This window comes from Cryptomeria japonica, chromosome 8 (genome assembly GCF_030272615.1).
Source record: "Cryptomeria japonica chromosome 8, Sugi_1.0, whole genome shotgun sequence".
Lineage (NCBI taxonomy): Eukaryota > Viridiplantae > Streptophyta > Pinopsida > Cupressales > Cupressaceae > Cryptomeria > Cryptomeria japonica.
In genome coordinates this window covers 637753054-637763240 of record NC_081412.1, presented here as the reverse complement: position 1 = coordinate 637763240, position 10187 = coordinate 637753054, and the positions used below count along the sequence as shown (strand labels likewise).

Genomic DNA, 10187 nt, shown 5'->3' with positions numbered 1-10187 from the left:
TAAACTAATGGAAACCGCAACAAATGATAATGAAAATAACATGATATGCTCTAAAATTATTTTAATAAATAAACAATATTAAATTTTAAAGATAGCGAAGAATTCACTACAAGAAGTACTTCAAAGTGGAAGTTAGGAAGATGAGTTGAAGGAGCTATTGGTTAACTTATTCATTATTATAAAGAAGATAATTAGGCTTTGTACAACACAGGATGACATACATAGGTTCTTGAAGTTAGAGCAGCTATAAAGTCTCTAAAGCTTGTGTAATTCATTATTATCAATTTATTAATGTAGATTGCGAAAAATAATTGAACTTTATATAACTATAAAATGATGTATCACAACTTCCTAAAATCTAGAAAAAAAGAAGTTGGACAAAATAATAAGAATAAGCTAGAAAATCTTTATAATTAATAAATTTTTTTGTTATTACCCTACTTAATCTAAATTATAAAAAAAAATTAAATAAATATTAACAAAAAGCTACTTGTATAACAACAAAATTTACAATTGTTACACAAGCAAACAAATAAATATGCTAAGATGTTTTGCAATGTAAAGTGTTTAATATCGATGACTCGCATAACTTTTCATTATTATCCTCTTTAATCTACTTTGGCAAGAAAATAAATTGAATAGATGTCATAAAAAAAAGCTTATCTGCAATTTGATATTTTACGAATAAGTGTTGTATCAATTATTTAATTTCACCCTAATTGAATATCGTTTCTTCAAATGTTTAGACCAAAATAACGACAAACTAACCAAACCCGATAACAGAAGGCAAGAACGGTCACTTTTGGAAAAACTATGAAAAGTTGTAAAAAATGTTGTTGAAGTGCACAAAATGTGTGAGATATGTTTGTTTGATCCGGACAAAAAAAACTATCGATGATCGCCATATGTTTGTCTGACCAAGTGGCTGGTTTTGGGTGAATAAATGGTATTCCAAGAAAATATATTTTCAAGAAACGTAATCTTTGCAAACAAGGTTGCAGTTTTTATAGTATTTACGAAAGTTTCTATAGTAAATGTGTCTTCTGGGATAGTGCTTTCTACAATTAATGCTTAAAGAGTAGAGGAATGAACAGGCTACCATTGAAGGATTTTAGATTAGCTTGTGATTTCAGGGATTGTGTTGAAGTAAAAATTGTGTTTATGTTCTGATACTTACTAGCTTTTCTATAGTTTTGTTGCTTTTACTGGGTTGGAAACTAAGAAAGGAATTGTGCAGAGGAGATTAGTGTTTTTTGGTCATATAATGGGTCAATGGAAGGATTTTTTTCTGACAGATGAGGCTCTGGGCACCTTTGTACCTATTATTGCCTATTGGGTATATTCTGGCATACTGTTGATGAGGAAAAACTGAAAAATGTGGTGTCTAGAAGTACTGTTGTCAAAGGGGTGTTGTTTCAGCAGTCAATTCAGGCTCTGGTTGCCCTCTTGTTATTAAGGGTATGTCATTTGCATCTGATAATAGCCAAAATTTATTGAATTGCTGTTGTTTTTGCATCACTTTATAAGGTTGTGGCATGCATAAATTCTATTTCTCTTTTGAGATAAATCATGTTATGACAAAGCAATGCTACAACTTATCTCAAGCTCTTGAGATTTGGTTTCTGATTAGTATGGGTAGATAGCTGGCATAATTTTGGGCATTTGAATCTGAGCCTGTGATGAGTTTTTTGGACTTCCAAATTTGTGATTGTAGGTTATATTGAGATCCACGTTTTAGAGGCTTTAAAAAAACATTCAGTAGGATCTCAATTATTCTGGAAATTCTCACTGTTTCTTTAGGTTTTCAACATTTTATGATAATTGGCTTATCGGTTTCGTAACCAATTAGAAACTGAGGGGAACTTATGATCGTTGATTGAGCACAGGTGACAGGAGATGCAGGAGAATCTGGTATAACTTTACAGCCTTCACTTATGGTACAGGCCAGACAATTCCTGGTAGACATGTTTGTATGCGATACATGGCAGTACTTTCTCCACCGTTATATGCACAATAACAAGTTTCTGTATCGGACTATTCATTCAAGACACCATAAGCTTATAGTGCCTTGGCCCTTTGGAGCAATGTACAACCATCCATTGGAGGGTTTTCTTGTAGATACAATTGGTGGTGCTGTGTCATATCTTTTCTCAGGGATGACACCCCGAACATTCATATTCTTTTCCTCCTTTGCAACAATTAAGGCTGTAGATGATCATTGTGGAATCCTGCTGCCTGGAAATCCTTTTCACATCTTTTTCCACAACAACGCAGCATATCATGACGTTCATCACCAGCTGCATGGAATGAAATACGACTTTTCACAGCCCTTCTTCATATTTTGGGACAAACTTCTTGGGACCCATATGCCTTAACCCTCGTGAAAAGACCAGATGGTGGATATGAAGCTTCATCAGCCAAAGAGGAATAATTTTTAGAACTATATTTCTTTCAAGTAGAGATGTATTCTGCCACCATATTGCCTAGTGATCCTAGTACCTATTTGTTTTGTTGAATTCCTTAATCAATAATGTTAACTGTACTACATATGCAAATTCAACTTTGTAAGTTGTACTTTAGACAGAGTGACAAAGAGTTTTTTAAGGATTGATGTTAGATAGATCACTGTAGTACTAGTAAAGAGTTTCAATGATATCTTTCATTCATATATGTTCTATCTGAATTCCTAAATTGTGCCAGAATTCCCATATATGTTCTTCTAGATGGTGCATTTAACGAAGTAGTCAATTCAATACTTCCAAATGCATGATTACAGGTCTTTCTTAAATTTAAAATTGTCTTAAAAAATATACAAGAGAAAAGGTGGGGATCAGGAATAGAATAGAAAGGTAGCAACCCTTTTTGTAATATTTAAAATCATATACACAAAGCTGCAGGTTTAGTTGACAGTAATATTGGAAGTGCATGTACAGAAATAGAAATAATTATAGTACAAGGGAGGAGGGTGCTGTCATTTGCAAACACGTTTAAGAAAACACCTCTTTTCTTTGCTGTTTTCCTTCAATGGGATGGAACAAAATGCTTTCCTCTGTCTGCTGTCAGGAACCAAAAAGCACAAGTGTTTTCTTTCCAATGAATCAATTGCATCTAAAATATCACCATTGTGAAATCTTTTACATGCCAACACAGCACATGATATGACTATTCTTTTTAATATTATATTTAAGATATTCTTCAATTATCAAAGTATTATAGTGTAGTCGATATGGATGATGATGTTTTCTTTGATTATGTGAATTCCTTCTCATTTTCATATTTTTTTTGTGTATTGTTTTTGAATGGCTTGACTACAAAATCTTCTTGTTATTTTTTGGTTTATGATTTAGCAAGCTGTACTCTTATGTAATGGATGCATTTGAATATGAAGGAAATATTTGTTCAGACATGGAGTAGTTATGGCACCGTATGATTATTTGAAGGAGTCTTGCATGGTGTATCTTGTTATGTGCATGTTATGTTACAAAAGTAGCATACATCTCATCTAAACCTTGTTGCAATTTGAAAATGGTATATCCTTATCTATGTGGTAAATTAAAATGTTTTTGAATAGGGGAAAACAAGTTTTGAAGGGACATGAAACCCTATACAAAACATGTTTTGGAAGGACCTGCAACCCGAACCGAAAGATAAGCTTGAAAGTCCACCCAAAGAAACAGAACACAAAAGAGACTCGGCACAGCCATACAAAAGATGGGGGATAGCACAAGAAGGACCCTCAACAGAAACCAACAGGCTGCAAAAACCAGCTGCCCCAACCCTACCAAGACGGATCAAGAATTTGACCTAACCTTGTGGGATCGAAGGGTCATATCAAAAGAGGACTGAGACAATTTCGATTTATTACTTCTAACAGTAATCCATCCCTCCTCAACCCTAGCAGCAGTCCTTTGCCAAGAAGACGGGTCCAGAATAGAGGACCTCGCATCACCAGGAGGAACAAAGGCAGCATCCGGAGAGGTAGGGACAATAGAAATCTGAGGATCAGACAAAGATCCAACAACAATCTAGGAAGCAGGAAGGTTGTCCACCAAAGAAGAAGATCTAGCATCCTTCAAACGATCAGTCGAAATGCCACCACAAGCATCCACACACACCTAGGGCGAAGCAACACCTAAACAAGAGGCAACAGCTAGAGGCGCAATACCATCAACCTAAGGAACCTACGTAACCACCTGGGAGAAGCTTTTCTTTCGAACAAAATAGTAGTGTTTCGAGGAGGCACCCTTCCACCAAGAAACAAATATTTTTTTTTTTTAAACATGCCAGCCTAGAAGCAATTTCCACATCTGAAGAGGATACCCTCAAAGTCGAGCGGTTGGACCCAAGATCCCAAGGAAGATTCAATCTCAATCTCAGCTAGGAGCCCTTTAGAAACATCAGTGTTAACCAAAATCTGAGCATAAGTAGAATGATAAATATGGTAAGAATCCTTATCAATCATTAGGAATTCGCCTAAAGCCTCCCCCATTTCCTTTAGCAGAGAGTCCGTCCATAGATGAAGGGGAAGGTTCGGGAGCCTAACCCAGATAGGAATCTCATTAAATGAATCAGTAGGTGGGTTAAAATCTGAGAACCGGGGTTTAACCATCAAAACAAATTTATCCTCCCAGCTAAAAGGATTGTTACATAAAAATTTTGATCTATCCTCATCATATTCAAATTTAGCAATCCAAAAACCCTTGGCTAAAGGAAAAATGTTAACTGAACCCTTTAAGATCAGTTCCCAGCTTTGGAAAATCCAAGTGTGCAGCTGAGGAAGGCTTGGCCAAATGCCGCGAAACCTACAAATCAATCCATGAGACTCAAACACAGAGGAATTGTGGATGATCTCCTTTGTAGTTTCAGTAGACACCCTAAAAGCCAAGGGTTTGCACATAGGAACAGTCGTAGGCCCCAAGCCACAGGCAGCCCGATCCGCAGCAGAGGGTGCCAAAAGCACCGGATCACCGTCCGTCGTATTAACGATAGATGCATGATCAATCTTGGACCTACAAGGTTCAGCCATAAGGACAACCTTCTTCTTCACCCCAGCAAAGGTACCCCTAGGAGGTAGAGAAGACACAACACCCACCCTCGAAGAGGGAAAGGCCCATGCTGAAGGTGGTAGTCGAGCATCTGAAGTGGGAGGCGAAGAACCCCCCACCATGGCACAGACAGAAATCCTTGTGGATCCCCCATTTGTAGCACACGGAGGGGAAACACCATCGGCACCAGGGGAGCGAACAGGAGCCACAGGCAGGACAACAACCTCACCAGGGGATCGAGCGGGAGGCAGGACGACAGCAGTAGCCGGTCGTAGGGCATCGGTAGACGACATTGTTATCCACGACATCGTATCTCCAAAAATAATAACTATAGGTAAATTAAAATGTTTCCTTGAACTATATTGATTATTGTGCAATAGTTATGCTAATATGAAAGAAAAGTTTAACTATTTATAATAGGTCATTTGGATTAATGACTTATGTCACCAAATTGTACTTTTTTCTTAGGATTCTTCTACAAACCTAATTGGGTTATTTGTATTGAATAATTTTCAAAGTTAGAAAAAAGGGGTGTAATGGGGTCATATGAATGGGGATCGTGATAAATTTTAACAAAAACAAATAATGATCCAATAAATATTGCATCAATTCACTATATTTTTTATTTTCCCCTCTTTCATAGTGTGCATGTCGAATTATTAAAGGACATTCTACATGAAAAGAACATGAAGAAGAATATGTCTTTAAAAGAATATGTCTTCAAAAAAAATGATGAAGGTAAATTTGAAGAGATTTTTAAGAATTCTATTCTAGGAACAATATTGGAAAAAAGAGAAAAATAAAAGGCTCAAAGAAGAATTGAAAAAAATTAAATCCAAATTGGATGTCCTTGAAAATGGCTTAAAATAGAAAGATACTAATGAGAAAGAGGATGGAAAAAATCAAAAAATGAGTGACGCTGATTTCCATTGTTCTTCTTGTGTTAGTATGTTTGCAAGTGATCTTTTGTGTGTAGGAAATGAAGATGAACCAACTCAAAAATTAGATCTAGGGAGTTTTGAATTTGATGTGAAAATTGATGAAGATACTTGGGTGATCTTCTATTGAAAGAAGACATCAGAATAATATAACAATCCTTTGAAGAGAGGAGGATAGATGAGTTTGAAAAAGAGAGAAAAGATGTGTAGATGGGAATAAATAAATTCCATGATTGTGTTAACATTCTTCTGAATGCATGTAGAAGAGAAGGAGCAACATGTCATGTGGATGGCAGTAAAGAAGATTAAATTCTCATGTTAAAGGATGAAGAAGGAAATGAGGAGAGTGTAGATAAAATTTGTTTTTTAAAAGGAACAACCATGGAAGATAAGGAGGTTGCATATACAAAAGGAGTTTCAGCATCATTAATAGAAGAGAAGAGATAAATCATAAAGGTAATGTGTTATTTTTCATAAACTTATAAAAGTGAAGTTGATGAGTTGTATGTAGAAAAGATGAATGGAATGGTGGGTGAGAATTTCTTTAACAAAAGTAGAATTGTTGAGTTAAGATAGATATATATTTCATTATATTATACTTTATATAAGGTTGCATGTATGGCCAAGAAAAATACCAAGCCCTTTGCCAATATTATCTTTCTTTTTATCCTTTTTCTTAGATAATACCTACACTTTTGATTCAATATTTATGGGAAAATTAATGTAGAATGCATAAAAATGAACTCCTAAAGATTGTAGAAATTAAGCGTGTTAGCTTTTTTCTTCAATTCAAATCTGTACATCCTATAAACTAGCATATCTATATTTTAAATAATATATGTAAAATATTCCAAGAGAAATATTTTTCAAGGTTCTTATTTCATTTATATATCATCTCTCTTAATAGGTATCTCAAGAAGGATATCTCTTAATACATTTTACATAATTTTTTTGTAAGTATTAGATATGCTAGTAACAACATTATTATAGTGATTTAATCATTTATAATTGAATAATTTAATAGAAGAATTACTTTATTAAAGATAAAAGGAAAAATAAAGAATAATTAAATGGTCATGAAAAAATAGTATACACATGAGAGAAAACTAAAATGGTGCATTGAACTTCATGTCATTTGAAAGGTTTGTGAAGAAATACATCACATAATTTATCTTTTAATAATCTCAATCTTTATTCTTCATTTTTTTAACTACCAAGTCATTTTTTAAATTTTTATATAAAAATCATATCTAAACTATAGCATTATTCTTATGTCTTAAAATGAATTTATACGTGAAATAGATACAAATGAAAACATGATTTTTACGTAGAAAATAAATTGAATACACATTATTAAGAAAAACAATACTAATTTTTAAAGTTGATTATTCAATTTCACAAGCTAAGAATCATCTGCAAGGACACCAACTGTGACAAAGAAAGATCATGCAAGCACAATTCTCTCAACACAACCTAATAGTTTTATATTGATTGTAGAAAAGGATATATTATGATGAATGAACGAATTCTTATGAAAGGATGGATGAAACCTTAGATGAAAACCCTAAAGCGAGATTGAATTAGCTAGTGCCAAGTGTCTGAATCTTGATGAACAAGACAACTTAAGTTAATATTAGCCTAATTTATTAAAAAAAAAATCACCTAAGTTTAGCTTAAGTGAAAAAGTAATTAAAGGGCTTAATTAATTAATAATTAGATAATTATATTAATTACTCCAATTTACCCCCTTTAATATTAACTTAGGAAGTAGCTAAAAATTATAAGATGAAAGCATGAATGAGTCTCAACAACAAGGCCTAATTAAGTACCCATGTACAAACTTTTGCAACTCTCACAACTAGAGAAAAGGAGAAAAACCTAGTGGAAGAAAAATTATCTCCAAAAGAGAAAAAGACATTTAAAAAAAAAGAGTAAATATGACTAAGAATGAAGGACTCCAAATGTTTCCCTCATAGGTAGAATCAAGATCCCCCCATAGGAGAGAAAAGAAATAAATCAAATGGGTAAGGTAGAAGAAACTCCAGAAGGAATAGCCTCAAGATGTGTTTCATGGAAGTCTAATATATTGTACGCATGTCTGAATCAAGAGATGCCAAATCAACTAAAGCAAACCCAAACAACTATGAATATACCTAATGAACAACTATTGAAGGCACTGGAGATGCAACGACAAGAGTGCAAAATACTTTATTAAAGGCAAATAGAATATCCTCAATCATGTCCCCAATGTTTAGAGTATGTGATATATCAAATAACCCTACATATCTAGAAATTACTGATCCCACAAAGTTGAAACTAGAAGAGAACAATCAACTTGCTTAACTGAACTGACCTCTAAAGAAATAAGAGTTGGATAAGGAGGCACAACATGAGTCTCAAGAACCATTGTGGATAATTGAAGCTCACATGTAGGTTCAAGTGACCAACCCTCTTCTTACATACCTAACCCACTCTAGATGCATGAGAGTAAGGACCAGTCAATGGAACTACTTTCTTGATAAGAGAAAAATCTTAGAACTCATATAGCCATGATGCATGATCAAAACTACCAACTACAATAAGCTCTCTATTATGTAAATCTCTAATGAGAACTAAATAATTGGAGTGAACTCAACTATCTTGCCTATCCCACTATGAGTAATTTGGTATCTATGGAAAGGAGGCTGGAAAATAATGAAGGAACAAAGAAAAAATTATTGAATGTGACACTATCAACCTCAATAAAACCACTCCCAGTAATAATCATGCAAGTCTTATTACACATCAAAATGTGTGAAATTGTATGATTCTCAAAAGAAGAGAGTTTACCCTTGAATGATGTCATATGATGAGTGAATCTTGAATCGAGAAGCTATAGCTAGATTGAAGGTGTGTCGATGCAAAGAGAGCATGGTCTTTCATCATGTCTTCACCACATGTTATATAAGTTGACCCAAAATGTGTAGGTTCTAAAGTGCTAGAAGAGGATGCACTAGATGAAAGTACTCAAGAATATGATTATTTCGAAGAAGATATTTCATTTCATTAATTTCCTTTACATAACAATGATGCTAACCATGTCCTATTTTGGTGCAATGATCACACTTAGACTTGTCCTTCCCACATAAAGACCTCTTGGGGGAGGATGAAGAATATAAATAATGTGCATTCAAGACTCTAAAGCTAATTGAGTAGGAAATGATATTTGAGTAGCCAAAGCCTATGATTTGAAACTAAAAACTAAATTAAGCTATGATAATTTGACATTTTCTCATGTCAAGTGCTCACAAAACACCTCAAATGAAGGCATAGTTAAGGCAATACCCAAAGAAACCATGATGGAATAAAATGATGAAGAAAATAACTAAAAGACTATATAAAGCTTTGATATAATTAGAAAGATGCACCCGTTGTCAATCTTCTCCTCGACACAACCTTGTAGACGTGATTAAATGGATTCTAATTTCTCCAAAAATTCCTAAATGGGAGGAAGAAATAAGGTACCAATGATATCATATCTATCCCATGAACTGAAGTCAATGGAACTCACTAATACCCCCAAACATCTGCTCAAATTTGAGCCACATATCCTTAGGAGAGTTGTAAGAATCAATACGGAACTAGAGAATATTTGAAACATGTAGGCCTTGAATCAAACCTATAGCCTCATCCATCTTGTTTTGAAACTGAAGTATCTCAAATCAATGGGTTGAATTTGGTTGAGTCTTAACTAAATAAGACCATAAACACCTAACTCGAACAAATCTAATCATTTTTCTCTTCCAACTATAATTATTATGGGGTGTAAGTTTCTCAATAAAGGGTTCTACCAATGGAATTGGTTTTTAGATTAGGAAAGGGCTAAGACAATATGAAAAATTGAATGATGATGATTCTATCCCGACACAATAAGAAAAAATAAGCCTTTTGCAACTTTTAAAGTTGATAAATAAAAATAAGTAAGAAATGAATAAAACTAAGATAATTGAGTACTTGGTACAAATTATGGAAAAATGGACTTGATATTTGGGTAGCGAACTCCACCAACTTTCTAAAGCCTAATCATTTGTAGAAATAGAATCCAAATGTGCAAAATTGAACATTTATTTAACAAGCCTGGTACAAAAAACTAAAGCAAAAATATGAGAAAAATAATAGCACCATTGGATCAATGTCAGAACCATCTTTCAAACAATATCTCTTT

At 33.9% G+C, this 10187-nt stretch overlaps 1 pseudogene; it reads left to right on the top strand.

The window, feature by feature from the left end:
- The first annotated feature begins 1264 nt into the window (after window positions 1-1264).
- On the top strand, window positions 1265-2431 carry LOC131057804 (sphinganine C4-monooxygenase 2-like; annotated as a pseudogene).
- Window positions 2432-10187: the final 7756 nt, after the last annotated feature.